Source organism: Phodopus roborovskii, unplaced genomic scaffold (assembly GCF_943737965.1).
Source record: "Phodopus roborovskii unplaced genomic scaffold, PHOROB, whole genome shotgun sequence".
Classification (NCBI taxonomy): Eukaryota; Metazoa; Chordata; class Mammalia; order Rodentia; family Cricetidae; genus Phodopus; species Phodopus roborovskii.
The window spans coordinates 18,164,238-18,180,966 of NW_026126407.1; the positions used below are offsets into that span (position 1 = coordinate 18,164,238).

At 39.8% G+C, this 16,729-nt stretch overlaps 1 non-coding gene across 1 annotated transcript; it reads left to right on the top strand.

Moving 5' to 3' along the window:
• Positions 1 to 716: 716 nt before the first annotated feature.
• LOC127219875 (small Cajal body-specific RNA 4) lies at positions 717 to 844 on the top strand. The gene has a single exon (XR_007834307.1). It is a non-coding gene; the product is annotated as a small Cajal body-specific RNA 4 (non-coding RNA).
• The last annotated feature ends 15,885 nt before the right edge of the window (positions 845 to 16,729 follow it).

The following is a 16,729-nucleotide window of genomic DNA, read 5'->3' on the forward strand; positions in this document are numbered from 1 at the left end:
AATTATAGCTTGATTATATTTTAAAATGTAAAAAAAAAAGCCAAGCATAAACATTTCCATATCATTCAAGAAACCACCAGTTACAGTTGTAATTGTTATTTGAATTTCACAAATGCTGGAGCATCAGATCAGGATACCCCTCAGCAAGCCATGTATCTGTGAGAAGATAATGTAGTAAAGGAAAGGAGTTTCTACCAAAAAGTACTTGATTCCTCAGGCCAGATATAGTACCACTCACTTAGCATGGGTAGCAGAGAAAGGAGAGAGTAATTTTCTGGAAACTATAGCTAAAGTAGGCATTATATGATAAAAATGCCTTAGGGGATCAAGGCAGTCGATGGCTGAATCTGTAAAATGTCTCACAAGCATGAGGATCTGAATTCAGTCCCTAGCACTCACATAAATAAAAAGTCAAGTGTGACAATATGCATCTTTAACCCCAGTACTGGGGAGACAGAGGTAGGATGGTTCCTGTAGCCAGTCTATTCAAATCAATGAACTCCAGGTTCATCAAGAAAGCCTATCTCAGTAAGATGGAGAATGATTGAGGAAGACATTTGACAATACTCTCTGGCCACCAATACACATGGATATGTGCCCACACTTGCATAAACACACACATGATTTAGTGTTAAGGTTTTAATTACATCTAATTTAGGGAAGTCAGTGTCACCATTCAGAATATAAAACTTACTGCATAAAAAATTCTAACTGTAACTGGAGGATCAAGAAGGCCGAGTCTGATGAAGCTAGACTTTGCTGATACACTCTTCCTAGACAAAGGGGTGGAAAAAGCAGCCCTTATCAGAGAAAACCACAGGGTTGACTCTACTACCCAACTTTGTCCAGCACTGTCTTTGCTGTTCTTTTTAAATTAACATCATTGAAGAGAAGTGGGTATGCTTACTCATCACAAAAGAAAAGGGTACCAACTGTACCAATTTGGCAGGTAGTTTGGTTATCAAGTCTTTCATAGTTGTTATTTTCTTATATATATTTTCACTTGAATAAAAACAGAAAAATCTCAAGGTGGGAGCTCTATGTCTGTGTTTTCTCTTTTCTCTTCGGTCTTAGGAGTCTATTGCTATGATAAAACATCATGACCAAAAGCAACGTGGAGAGGGGAGGTTTTATTTCAGCTGATGAAGAGATGTCAGAGCCGGAACTCCAGGAAGGAACCTGGAGGCAGGAACTGATGCAGAAGTCATGGACTAGTCTTTTTGCTGGCTTGCTTCCTATGCTTTGCTCACTCTGCTTTCTTACAATGTTCAGGACAATCCACTCAGGTGTGGCACCACTCCCTGTGGGATGGGCCCATCAATCATTAATCAAGAAAATGTCCCACAGGAGGCATTTTCTCAACAGGTTCCCTTTCCCAATGGCACTAGCCTGCATCAAGTTGACATTAAAACTAGCCAAAATACCTTTTTTATTTCATTCTTTTAAGGATTCAACTGGATCATTTGGTGCCCAGAGCCACATGAGCTATCCCTTACCATATGTTTTATTGGCAAAGTGTGGGGAGAGTCTATTCCCCCTTGGTAATACATATAATATGGTGTTTATGGGCTCCTGTATAATTTGATTGCTGATGTCAAATAGATATTTTCACCATATAATTGTCTCTTTTATGAGATAGTCTGCCTTAAGGTAAGGTCATGCTGACTTATCTCCATCCACTTGGGCTCAGCCTTTTGCTGTGGGTCCAGGATTCCCATAGTTCATCCCTGCTGCCCCTTTCAGCTTTTCCTTCTAGCCCTTCTCAGTTTCTATGTGACTCTCACTGACCCACAATTGCCTTGGACCCAGGTAGGTGACCTTTATCTTCCTTTCTGTTCTCCATTCTAGTCTTCCAGGACTTACCCTTGTCTCTGCCTGCAACCTGCCCACCTAGGCTCCTCCTCCTAGCTCCATCCCCTCAGGACCTGGCCTCTTGATATAGACAACAGGAAGAAGTAATGACTAAAGAAGTGGGCAGAAATCATCAAATTCAAGGCTGAAATCAATGAAATAGAAAAAAAAATACAAGAATAAACAAAATGAAGAATTGGTTCAGTAAGAGTAATAAAACTTCAGTGAAATTGACCAAATGACAGAGAAAATTAAAATTAATAAAGTTAGAGATAAAAGAAAGACATTACAGCAGACTCCAAGGGAAGTCAAAAATCACAAGGACATATTTTAAAGATCTGCACTCCACCAAACTGGAAACCCTAAAAGAAGTGAATGGATGTGTATGTGTGATGTGTGTGTGTGTGTGTGTGTGTGTGTGTGTGTGTGTGTGTGTGTGTCCTACTAAAGTTAAACTGAGATAAAATAAATAATTTAAACAGACCCATAACCATTAGTGAAATAGAAGCAGTAATAAAAATCTCCCAACCAAAGCAAAAGCCCAAGGCCAGATGGCAGTGCTTAATTCTACTAAACCTTCATAGGAAACTACTGCCAAAATTCCTTAAATTATACTGGAAGTGAGAAACTGGAGGAACATTTCATAATTATTTTACAAAACTACTATTACCATCTTACCAAAACCACACCAAGACCCAACAAAAAGAGAAAATTTTAGAACAATAACCCTTATTAACACAGCTGCAAAGATTCTCAGTAAAATACTTGCAAACCACATCCAAAGCACATCAAAAAGATTCTCTACTAGGATTAAATCAACTTCATCCCAGAAATGCAAGCATGGCTTAACATCTGTAAATCAACAATTATTCACCATGTGAGCAGATGAAAATACAAAGTCACATGATCATCTCATTAGATGCAGAAAAGACTTTGACAAAATCCAACATCCTTTCATGATTAAAAGTCCTAGAGAGACTGGGAATACAAAGGACATACTTCAACATAATAAAGCAAGTTTATAGCAAGCTCACAGCCACTATAATCCCCAATTCAAAACATTTTCACTAAAATCAGGAACAAGACAAGGATGTCCACTCTCTCCATACCTATTAAATACTGTACTTGAAATCTTCGATGGAGCAATAAGACACCTGAAAGAGATCAAGGGGATAGTAAAGAACTAAGTCATCTGCATTTGCAGATGATATAGTTTTATACATTAAACTTCTAAAGCAATAAACAGTTTCAGCAATGTAGCAAGATACAAATTACAGGAGCCTTCCTATTTACAAATTACAAAGACACAGAGAAAGAAATGAGGAAAATAATACATTTCACAATAGCTTCAAAAACTCTAGGGGTAACTAACCAAGCAAGTGAAAGAGTTGTGTACTATAAACTTTAATACATTGAAGAAACAAACTGGAAAATATACCAAGGATGGAAAGATCCCTCATACTTATGGATCAATAGTGTTAATATTGTAAAAATGGTCATCCTACCAAAAGTAATCTTCAGATTCAATGCAATCCCCACCAAAATTCCAACACCATTCTTCACAGAAACTACAAAAACAAATTTTCTCTTCATATGGGAACACACACACACAAAAACAGAATATCTAAAACAATACTGAATAATTAAAGAACTATTGAAGGTATCAGCAGTTATACTATAACTACAGTTATAGTATAAAAACAACATGATATTGGCATAAAAACAGACATGTTGATAAATTGAATGGAATTGAAAACACAGACATTACTCTATACACTTAAATAAACCTGATTTTTGACAAAAAAAAAAAAAGCCAAAAATACATACTGGAGAAAAGATGGCATCTTCAACAAGTGGTGCTGGTCAAACAATAGCTGCATATAGAAGAATTTAAATAGATCCATATATGGTACTCTGCACCAAAACTCAACTCCAAAGGTCTCAATGATCTCAACATAATACCAAATATCCTGAATCTGGTAGAAGAGAAATAGAGACTAGTCTTAAACTAATTGGCACAGCAAGGAATTTCTGAACAGGACACCAATAATCAGTCACTAACAGTTAATGAATGGGTCCTCATAAAGCTAAAATTCTTTACAGCAAAGGACACAATCATTTGAACAAAGAGGCAACCTACAGAATGGAGAAAGGCTTTACCAATTTTACATCTGATAGAGGATTAGTACTGAGAACTAAATACTAAAGAACTAAAAAAAAAAGCAAATTTTAAAATAGGAAATAGAACTAAACAGTTCTCAAAAGATTGAAACACAAATGGCTGAGTGTGACAGTTTGAATAAGAATGGCCCACATAGGTTCTATATTTGAGTACTTGGCCACCAGTTGGTGGAACTGGGAAGGAATAAGAGGTATGGTCTTGATGGAAGAGGTGTGTCTTGGACCAGGCTTTGAGATTTCAAAAGACTCATGGGATTCTCAGTCTCTCTCTCTCTCTCTCTCTCTCTCTCTCTCTCTCTCTCTCTCTCTCTCTCTCTCTCTCTCTCATTCTCACTCTCTCAGCCTCGTACTTGTAGATCAAACATAAACTCTCAACTGTTCCTGCCTCCATCTCTTTGCTCTGCCAATATGCACTCTAACCCCCTGAAACTATACCTTGGTCATGGTGTCTTAGCACAGTAATAGAAAAGTAATTAACACACTAAGAAACACTTTAAACATTTTAACATCCTTAGCAATCAAGGAAATGCAAATTAAAACTGCTTTGAGATTTCATCTTACCCCAGTCAGAATGGCCAAGATCAATAAAACGAGTGACAGCACATGCTGGTGAGTATGAGGGGGAAAGGAAGCACATTATTGCTTTTGTGGGAGTGCAAACTGATACAACTACTATGAAGTCAGTGCAGAGAGGTTCCATTAAAAGCTGAAAATTGTTCTACCACAAGGTCCAACTATGCCATTCTTGGACATGTATCCAAGGGACTTTACATGTTACTACCGAGATACGTGCTCATCCATGTTCATTACTTCTCTATTTATAATAGGCAGAAATTTGAAACAGCATAGATGTTCATCAGTTGAATGAGTAGATAATGAAAATGTGGTACATTCATGCAATGGAATATTACTCATCTGTTAAGAAAAATGACATTATAAATTTTCAGGTAAAACCAATCATCCTGAGTGAGGTGACCCAGACCCAAAAGGACAAATATTTCATGTTTTCTCTTATATGTGAGTATTAGCTTTTAATCTTTAGATATATGCCTTCTAGTCCAAATAACCACAGAGGTTAAGTAGATAGTAAGGGCCAGGGGACAGAAGGGGCCCTCCAAGGAAGGGGAAATTGGATGTAGTGTTATAAAGAGATGACAGGAAATGAATAGGAGGATAAAAGTGGGCAGGGGTGGGAAGGCAAGATAAAAAAGGGAATGTAAATAGTAAATATATATTTAAAAAAGGAAGACGGGAATGTGGAGAGGCACAACTAATATTAAAAGCCTTTTGAAAAGCTATGTGGAAATCTACCACTGTGGAAATTTCCTAAAATATATTCATTTATGAAAGGAATCTAAATGGAGTCACCATATAATGGAGAGACAGTACCTCAGATAGGCATTCTATGCCACCAAGTAAAACCCCCAGTGCCAGGGATGGGCTACCTATTGTTGAGTCATTGACCAAAGGGATCCTATAGATACCCCAAAATATCAATGACCATAAAGAAATCAAGCTGGCACCCAATTAGAAGATTTGCCCCTACTGTTCATCACAATAGAAGGTATTTTGTATGCTACAGGAGGAAAAAGTTATCATCAGTATCACCCAGATACAAAATCTGTGACCTGTAATAGCGACCTGCCTGCAAGGTACACTGGTGCAATTGTGGCAGAAATGTTATGGGAGAAACCAATCACTTTTTTTTTTAATTTAAGGCTCACTTCATGAGCTTGAACCCATACCTGACACTGATAAAATGGTCAAGAACTTGAGACTAGATAGATCATGGGCACTAGGAAAAAAACTGTCATTATTCTGCTAACTGAGCATAGTGACACAATAACTCCTAATAACATACTGCCATGCCCATACATCAAAACATCACTCAGGCCCTCAGAGAAGCGGCTTCTTATAGTAGTTGATAATTAACAAAGAGACCTACAGTTGGACAATGTGTGGAGAGTGAGAGACTTGAGAACACTCAGCCTTAATGGGATGTCTTTATTAAACCCTTCCTCTTGGGGCTCGTGGATTTATGCAAAAGAGGAAGCAAAAAGGTTATAAGAGCCTGTGGTTGACCCCAACAGTGTCTTGCATGACACAACAGGACGGATTGATGCATATATGAACTAACAGACTGTGACAGTTCATGTAAGATCTACACAAGTTCAAAACAGGTAAAATCCAAACAGTAAGAAGGGAAGCAGCCACAAATTTCTACCTCTAAACAAATTGCAATTGATACCTGCTAGGAAAGGAAAAATCAGTTATCTCCAATGGGGTATCACTAGTATGTCAACCACACTCCAGAACACATCCAATGTGCAGAAGTAGTTGGCCAGCACAAAATGGACTGTGGTTGGGTTTTTGTTTTGTTGTTGTTGTTTGTTTGTTTTTGTTTTGGTATTTTTGTGATACTGTTTTTTGTTTGGTTTGATTTTCCTTTTTTATTGAAGGGGATCTGATTGAGAAAGAGAGATCACATGGAGCTGGGTGGAAAGGATCTGGAAGAAGTTAAGGGAAGTCAAAGAATATGATCAAAATATATTGTATAGGAAAGCTTTGAATTAAGTTGACTATGCATAATATGTGCATACCTTACTCCCCTTCTATCTTTCTATAACACAAAAAATAATTCAGAGACAGATATTGGGGTTCAAGCTTCATGCTGAAAATCAGTGAAGCAAAGCTGCTAGATACTAGCTTTTACCTTTACCTCAGCTCAGACCAAAGGGGCAATCCTCAGACTGCTCCTGACTTCACTGCTCCTCATATTCACTCAGACTGCTATGCTTTCCTCGGTGTGGTTGGAGAATCCTGAGACTTCGATGTAGCTGGAGAGTGAATGCCAGCTCTGAGACCCTGTCCCTGTCTTATATACCTCTCATGAGTCCTGGGCCTAAAGGTGTGAGCTTCAGCCACATGGTTCTAGCTTTAGAGTCAAGAATACAAGAAAGGGGTTATGGAATCTCCCTCTGCAACTGAGGAAAGCTGCTAAAGTCAGGCATGTGTCAGGGGCATCCCAGCATGGAGGCCTAGAGAGGCCATTCTCTGAAGCTGTGAAGGTGAAACCTGGTTTGTCTTGGAGACCCAAAACGTTAAAGGTGTCAGAGTTATGAGATATTTGACGAGTAAAGATGTTAACAGGAAGGGGAACCAGCCCAAGAGAAATAAGTATATTGCAATCAACAAAACTGAAAAGAGTTGGAGATCTGAAGAGCTCTTAGACATCAGAAATGGAGATGCAGAGTTTGGAGTTTGCTCAGTTGGTTTTCAGTCTTGCTTTGGTCTAGTATTTCCTCATTCGGCTTCCTTTCTTCCCTTTTGGGATGGTAATGTATATCCTGTGCCACTGTATTTTGGAAGTATGTGATCTACTCTTTCATTTTGATTTTACTGAGGGTTATAGTTAAGAAGTTGCTGTCAGTCTCAAAAGAGACTTTGAACTTTTGAACAGTGTGGAGACTATGATAGACTATAGTTACAAGTACTTTCCCACCAGCCTGGTCCCAAGGCTGTGTCAGTCCCAAAATAATACACATAGAGAGTGTATTAATTTTGAATCTGTTGGCCAGTTACTAGTGTTTCTTATTGGCTAGCTCTGTCTTAAATAATAACCCATTTCTACCAATTTAAATGTTTCCACGTGGTCTTATCTTACCAGAGAGAGGGTCCGGACCTCTTCTCTCATGTCCTACATTTGACCCCTCTCCTACTACATGTCCCAGAATCATCCTTGTTTCCTACTCCTGCCTATCTTGCTTTCCTATAGGCCAACAGTGTTTTATTCATTAACCGATAAGAGAAACATATTTACAGAATGACACCTCCCTGCATCTCCTCTTTTCTGTCTAAATAAAAGAAGGGTTTTAATGTTAACATAGTAAAATATATAACAAAACAGTTATCAAATAAGAACTATAACAATATTTACTCCATTAACATTTATCAAGATTTAAAGAAAATATTCCATCATCTATCCTATCTAAAGTCTTTTTTTGTGGAAAGTAGAACTTTAATAATTAAGTCCAACCCTATCTTGAGAAAGGGAGAGCAGTGATAATATTTATGCAACTGGAATTGTTATTTTAAAAAGATCATACACACTTTACTACAAGTCAGTTTTACTTAAATCAGGACTGTACAATAAAAACATTATTACCCATTCATGATCTGAATTTTGGTGTATGAATTAAGTTATGGTATACATTAAAAGTCATGAGATATTTGTTTGTAATAAATAAGGCAGTGGAATTACTCTTTTTTAAAATAAGCTAATAGGTCCGCCCTCTCTCCCTTTTTCTTAATCCCAGCGAAGATCATTTTTGTTCCAGGGATGTACTTTCTGGGATTCTCCAAATACTCCATCAGGGTATCCTCTCCCCAGGTGATGCCTTTGTTCTTGTTGGCATCTGTGTATGAGAATCCAGCAGCTTGACCTGTCTTCCTCCCAAACAGACCATGGAGATTTGGTCCAGTCTTATGCTTGCCTCCCTTTTCCACAGTGTGGCACTGGGCACACTTCTGAACAAAAATCTTCTTGCCTTTTTTCAACATCACCCATTTTTTATTTGCTCCCAGCTGATCAACACCACAATCTAGCCCAAGGACACGCTGGTCCACACCTATCCTATCTAAAGTCTTACATGTAACTTATCTTTAATTCTAACTAAGGAAAAGTATAACCATAACTATCTGTCTTCAACTCCATCAAAGACCATAGAAGGATAGATATAAACTCTAGAAATGACAGAGACATCTTGCTACCTGGAAAGTCATCCAAAGTTCTTCTGTAAATTGAAGTGTCCATCTTTGGCCCATAGGCCATGGTGTATCTGGCAGACTCCTCATCAAAGCAGAAAACTTTAAACTGTCCACTTGTATTGGCAGTTTGTCAGTTACTTTTCTCTGTGTCCTGCAGAATGTCTAGCAGACCCTTCAGAGAAGAAGAAACCCTGTAGCACTGTCCATCTTGTTTGAGCAGTCACTTGTGAGTTCTGCATGTCTACTTTATAAAGCATATAGTTAAACAGTCTAGACAAGAGCAGTATTTTGTCCAAATGGCTAGTCTTGTCATATTGGAATCAAACTCCATAACGAGTTTCTTCAATGTCCATCTTCCCTTCTGACGCAGTTGGTGTTACCAGGAGCAATTGTACCTCACTGTTAAGAAAAATCCTTAACCATTTTAAATGCCATATTCTTTAGGTCTTTGAAAGGTTTGAAGAATATTTATCAATCTCAAATGTATCTCTGTATATCTAGAAATCCTAACTAACATAACTAAAAGTTTTGACTATTGTAGGTAACTATCTATAATCTGTACTAAATTATACATTACATTTAAAATGAGCTATATAAACACAATACCTAAACAAGAGGAGAAATATACATATCACAAAATTGACCTTAAATTGTATCAATAAATGAAAATCCATTCCAAAACAAAGTATTCATTTCTATACCATAATCTCCTTTTTATCTTTAAAAAGAAAATGGTTGTGATCATTAACCATTTATAACCAGCCCCCTTTAAAATGAAAACAAACATTTATAGAAAATATTTGGGAATTTGGGCGTCGTTCTTTCCAAATTTCTTCCTGATGATTGGAGATGCTATAATACCATGGGAATCCTAAGAAGACACAGAAATCCTGGCTGTAGTGGTCTGCAAGGCTGCCTTGTCCCAGCTGTTTTGAATGTTGGATCACCTGGAACACTGCTTCAGGAAATCTTGCTTGATCAAACCTTGTTAGTCAGGAAGAAATCCACAGCTTTTCATTTTCTATGGAAACAAAAGTAAAAATTCTTTTTCCCAGTAACCTGTCCTTATACTTAAATTGAAGTCAGAGCATTTTTTAAAATATATAAATTGGACTAATTCAGCAGCATTGATAATCAAGTGTATTTTAGCAGTTGAGCAATTGAGCAATTCAAAGACACAATAGCATACAGTATCCAGACTCTGTGTACTTTCCATCTTCATGTGGCTTTTTTATTACTCTATTTCTTTTTCTTCTATTGTTTTTATTATTTTTTGAGATAGGGTTTCTCTGTGTAAATTTTGCCCATCTGGAATTCACTCTGTATACCAGGTTCACTTTGAAATCACAGAGATTTGCTTGCCTCTGCCTCCCGAATGCTGGAATTAAAGGCATGTGCCACTATACCCAGTTACTCTCTTTATTTCTATTTTATAAACCACTTTATCCTGTTTATTTTTCTCTCCCAAGCCTATGTATATTTTTAAACACACTGTAAAAACCTTTTAGGTTTTACTTCATCTAAATCTGTCTAAACTGTATATTTGTACCTTTTTTCTAGCCACATGTCTTTTATCTGCTAAACAACATTGATAAAATTAAAGTCTTGGCTATTTTAGCCAGCTGTTTGTGCATACAATTCAGTTGTTAGCAAGGCTTCTTAAATAGCCCTGAGGTTTTTTTCTGCTAATGTCAAGTCAGGAAACCTTCTTAAAGGAGCCACTCCAGATTCTGCTTGTCTCTAGCAAAACAGAGCCTGCCCAAGAAAAATTTGTTTACCAAGAAAACTTGTTTATCTCTGTTCTTTTGTTTCTAAAATCCCTTCTTAAGCTTTTGTCAAGTTTTAAGTGGAAGTTCTTAGTACCCATGTTGTAGGCGCCATTTTGTTACAGGCTGTTTCCCACCAGCCTGGTCCCAGAGCAGTGGCAGTCCCAAATAACACACAGAGATGCTGTATTAATTATGAAACCATTGGCTGGTTACTAGCATTTCTTATTGGCTAGCTCTGTCTTAGCTATTAACTCATTTCTATCAATCTAAGTGTTTCCAAGTGGTCTTACCTTACTGGAGAGAGGATTCAGACCACTTCTCTCATGTCCTTCATCTTGACTCCTCTCTACTACATCTCCCAGAATTCTCCTTGTCTCCTAGTCTCACCTATCTTGCTCTCCTATTGGCCAACTGTTTTATTCATTAACTAATAAGAGAAACATATTTACAGAATGACATCTCCCATCAGACTATAATTGGGGTCTTTTGAAGTTGGACTAAATGCATTTTTGCACTATGATATGACTATAAGCATATGGGGAGTAGAATATGGTGGTCTAAATGAAAATGGACCCCATAGGCTCATAGGGAATAGCACTATTAGGAGGTGTGGTTGTAACACAATAAATAAAAGACCCAGAGACAGACATTGGGGTTCAAACTTGAAACTGATGATCAACAAAGTAGAAGGTCACTACCTCTTACCACTACCTCAAGACGAATGTGGCTGGAGAATGAATTCCCGATATGGAGACCTTACCCCTGTCATATATACCTTCCTAATTTGGGGGTTAAAGGCAAGTGCTGAGATCACCTTTGTGTGAGCTGTTTTTCTTTAGGACTAAGTATATATTGTCTAGATCTGGGTGGCCTTGGACGCATTGAGATCCATCTACCTCTTAATCCTGAGTCCTAAGATTAAAGGTGTGTACCACCACTGCCTAGCTTCTGGCTGATGGGATTAAAGGTATGTGCCTGACTTCTATGGCTTGTGGCCGACTTTGCTTTCTGAATCCTCAGGCAAGCTTTAATAAATCATAAATAATATATCACTACATGTGGTTTTGTTGGAGTAGGTGTGGCCTTGTTGGAGGAAGTGTGTCACTGGGAGTGCCTTTGAGGTTCAAGCCAAGCCCAGTGTCTCTTTCTCTTCCTGCTGCCTGATAATCCAGATGTAGAACTCTTAGCTACTTCTCCAGATAGTCGGATTATATATACATGGGAAGTGTAGCTGGTATCTGGCAGGGGAAGCTTGGATACCTTTGGACCGATTTCAGGAACTATCCAACCTACAGGAGGTTATAATTTGGTAGTTTTTAAAAAGGAGAAAGTAAATATAAATATTAGAGAAAGAAGAAAAGACCTAGAAATAAGGGAAGTACATGAGATATGAATGAAAAATACAGCAAAGAATACCTTACAGTCTAGAGTGAGTGAAGAAACAAAAAAAAAACCTAAAACCTATCAACACTATACCAACAAAAGCAAAACCATGAGATTGATATGTGCCAGCCTGGAGATTAAATAATAAAAAAATGAAATGAGTACTTATGGAATGGATTACTGGCACAGCTATGGTGACTAGAAAGATGAAATTCTCAGAGGCCTCGGCTCCATTTGAAGCTGAGGTGGGAAAGATCAGTGGGATCTATTCAGTGCTGTCACACTGAGAACAAAGAGTCTAGTGACAGCCTCACAACATACACACACAATGTGACCACGTTGGGAAAAGGAACAAAAGTCCAATGACACCCTCCACCCAAGATCATCTTCACGGTCCTGACAGGAGGGTTAGGTTTAAATAGAGGACAGTCTTGGTCGAGGTGTGGTCCTGCCCATCATCTTTCTAAGACCCAGTTAGTCTCCTGTGGAAAGTGGACTGGCATGTTGTCAGAACTGTGTGAAATCTTCCTTCCAGGACACAAGTTTCCCCACATGCTGGCACCAGGAAGCATATTCTGGTTATAGAACCAGAAATTATAGTGTAGATTGGTGTCGCCCATCTTTTCTATCAAGAAGTTCCAAGTCAAACAAAAGCTTGGACATTCACCAACTCTGCGAGCTCCTGAGGCTCCCTGCTTTCTGGGTGGCTTTCTTTAGCTCCACAGAAGTGACCTGAGGGAAATGCCTTGAGGTATCTAGTGCTACTGAGTGACACGGCCAGAGACTCTAGATGCACATTTCCCTAGACCATTGAATTTCTTAGATCGTCCGGAGGGTCGATAAGTAGTAAACAGTTCCTAAGCTCCAGGAGGGGCGAGGGGGAGAGGGGAGGGAGTTCTGGGTGCTGTAGTCCGCGGGGCGGGTTGCACAGGGGCACTGGCCTATTCGACGCTGCTCCGCCACCACCCACCAAACGGCCGCCAGGAACTGCTTGCCCGGGTGCCGGCAGGGTGCGCACGCCCTTCCTAGGAGCGGAGGGCGTGGCCGGTCCGGAGCTAGCCTGGCGGACCAAGCCGGGCGCCTGGCGAGGGGTTGCCCGAGGGGCTGGTAGAAAGAGGGCTGCAGCTCCAGCAGTACGCCAGCCCTGCCACGCCCGAGCAGCGTGGATTTGAGAGCGGTTAATCGAAGGCCGTTCGCAACCGGAGCTGGGCTAGGGCTGCGAGCTGCGCTGTGTTCCTTCATCAGGCAGCCTGCACTGGCTGGCTGATTTTAAGGCATTTCATTCAAATGATAGCTTTTTAAGCCACCTGTCATTCCCTTGCACGGTCCAAGAATAAAGTGTATTGGTTGGGACATGCTGGTCTGATCCGAGGTGCTGAAGTTCTCAGCCAAAACCAGTGGGTAATGGGGCTTGCTGCTAAGTCTAATGACCAGAACCTGATGTTAAATGGAAAGGACCAACTCTCACCAAGTTGTCCTCTAACCTCCACACATGCCCTGTGGCACGCATGCTCCCTCTGCCCCCTCTGCCCAACTATCATCGTAGAGCCTTCATCCAGTAATTTATTTACATTCCAATCACAGTTCTCCCACTCTTCCTCTCCTCCCCTCTCACCTTCCCCCAGCCCACTGTCATCATCCACCAGAGGGTACAGACTACCATGGGGAATTAACAAAGCCTAGCCCCTTGAGTTGAGGCAGAACCAAGCCCCTCCCCCCTGCATTAAGACTGAGCACTAGCATCCCACCATAGGCAATGGGCTCCCACAAGCCAGCTCATGCCCCAGGAATAGATCTTGGTTCCATTGTCAGGGGCCCCTCAGATCAAGATACACAACTGTCTCCCACGGGTGTTTATCTTTCTGAGTCTAAGTTACCTCACTCAGGATGGTTTTGTTGTTGTTGTTGTTTGGTTGGTTGGTTTTGGTTTTGTTTTTCCTATTCCATCCATTTGCCTGCAAATTTCATGATGTTTTTTGTTTTTTGTTTTACAACGGAGCAATACTCCATTGTGTAAATGTACCACATTTGCTTTATCCATTCTTCGGTTGAGGGGCATCTAGGTTGTTTCCAGTTTCTGCTGTTACCGATGCATTCAAAGATACTTCACACATTCTTTTCTATCAGGTTAAATGTAACTGGATTTATGTGGAGGTCTTTGATCCACTTGGCAATAAATATGGAACTATCTGCAATCCTCTACATGTCGACACACAGCTATGCCAGCACCATTTGCTGAAGATGCTTTCCTTTTTCCATTGTACCATTTTGGCTTCTTTGTTAAAAATCAGGTGTTCATGGGTGTGTAGATTAATGTCAGTTTTCTATTCTATTATATTGGTCCATGTGTCTGTTTTTATGCCAATACCAGGCTGTTTTTATTACTTTTCTTTTCTTTTTTTTTTTTTTTTTTTTTTTTTTTTTTTTTTTTTGGTTGTGAGCCTAGCCTTTAAAGGCTGAGCCATCTCTCCAGCCCTTTATTACTATAACTCTATAGCAGAGTTTGAAGTCAGGGGTGGTAATGCCTCTAGAACTTCCTTTATTGTACAGAATTGTTTTAGCTGTTCTGGGTTTTTTGTTTTTCCATATGAAGTGGCTCATATCTTAGTTAAAAGGGAGATAAGATGCTGCAAGGTGATTAGCACTAGCCACTTATTTTTGCTCTTTGAATGAGCATTAGAGAGCTTTTAAATTTTTAATTTTAAGCATTTATTACTTGTGGCAGAGGGAGCATGCATGCCACTGAGCATGTGTAGAAGTCAGAGGACAATTTGTGAGAGTTGGTCCCTTTGTTCCCTAGGGGACCTCATCCCTGTGCTCCCTAGGAGACCTCATCCCTGTGTTCCTAGGGGACTTCATCCCTTGTTCCTTCTGTGAACTCCTCCCTGTGGTCACTCATGGGCTCATCCCTGTATTCTCTCTTGGGATCCTGTGTTCTCTCTTTGGACCCTCCTGTGTTCCCTTGTGGGATCCAGCAAATTTGTGTCAGGGTTCCACACTGATGAGCCTGTAGTTCCCAAGGCAGGACTGGTTTTCATGGCTTTCTTCTCTTCCCTACACACACCTCTTGGCAGGACAGCCTCCCTTCCAGAAAGCAGATCACAGGGGCAGACATTATGGATGCTGTGCTGCTTGTACTTGGACCTCTGGTAAGTCCGGGTCCTCTGTTTCTGACCTGCTGCACTGGGTGGAGAACTGTCTACTGTTCCTGGAATTTCGATGCTTCTCTGCCTCATCCACACTCCAACTGGGAACAGAACTAAACTTTTTGACCCATAAAAAGTGGGGCCATCACAATAAAAGTTATGATCTATAAAAAAGATTCGCTGTACGTTGGGGACACAAAGGTCCTTGTACCCACAAAGCACTAGGGAACCAGAATGTTAAATATGCAAGGGCCTCTTCTCAGTGGAGGAGATAAAATACCTGTTTTCCCACTCAGAAGACTAAGAATAGATATTGTTAATGACCTGGTGTCCTTTTTGCTATCTGTGATGGCAGACTTCATCCACCTTTTGCTATAGGGCAGACCTCACCCATATTTATCCCAGACTCCCTCCCTAGACCTTTATCTTTAGCTCCCAGTTAAACCCATCTTTGGGGGGGAGTGTCATAGGTATTTTGTAGCCTGCTGATCTCTATAATATCTGAGTCAGAGGCCACACTAGATCCTAGACTTTTTAGCTATAGAACCTACCCTGTGGTCACATTGTAAATCACAACTTAAGCTTTATTGTGCACCTGAAATTGGAGTGGTTGTTGCCTGGAAACTTTTCCCCAAATTGTGCTGTATTTGAAATGCTAATGAACCATCTGGCACTAGACTCCCCAAGTCTGATCCAAGTTGACAGTCAATCTGAACAGAGTTTAATTCTTACCTCTTTGCTGTTTGCTTCCTAGCCTGTGCACCTGTAGGATCCCCTTCAACATACTGAATAAAATATCAGGATATCTGGTCTTAAAAAAAAAAGTCTGAGTTATTTTTAAATATTATACCAGTCTTGAAATTTTACTTTTGGACTGTCTAACAGGAAATTGATTTTTAAGGTAGTAGAATTTTGTATTTTTCAATTGAGAAGGAAATTTGAGGGGGTATATGTATACACACACATGCATGCATGCACATGTGTGTACCCCTACCCCACAGGTTCTCCTGACCATGCTCAGTGATCTCTATTTTCTACCCATTAAGAAGCACTCAAGCTTAGTAGACGACATAGAAAGGTGTGTGAGACACAGCGCTTGGCCATCAGGAGCTACAGTCTCATTTAGAGTAAACAATAACCAAAAAATATATTATATAGTATGTTTAGGCAGACAGTATGTTGAAATATGGGTGTTATATAAGGAGAGAAATGGGATATTGACGTTACCCAGGTTGGTCATGGAAATCTCATGAGAATCGGTAGATCTAGGCTGTGCAGTGGGAAAGTTGTAAAAGATAGGTAAGAAACTTAGATAAAGCTGGATATTTGATGTTTCCCTGAAGATTTGTGTGCTCTTAAGTGTGTGTGAGATGAGCATTAACGCGATGAAAACTTTATTATACTGGTCATTGTGGAGTAGGCAACTCAGAAGAGAGATAATAGGGACAGGTATAATTTGTCGGCATGATGACCTGTGCATGCCTGTCCTAGTGATTTTCCATCTTTGTCATCAGACTGAATAGTGCATACATATTCTTGAAGGATGCCTCTGGAGCCCTGAATGAAAACCAAAATGCTGTTTTGGTCAGCAGGTCCAACTTTGTGTGGTGATACACCATGGATCATTCACAT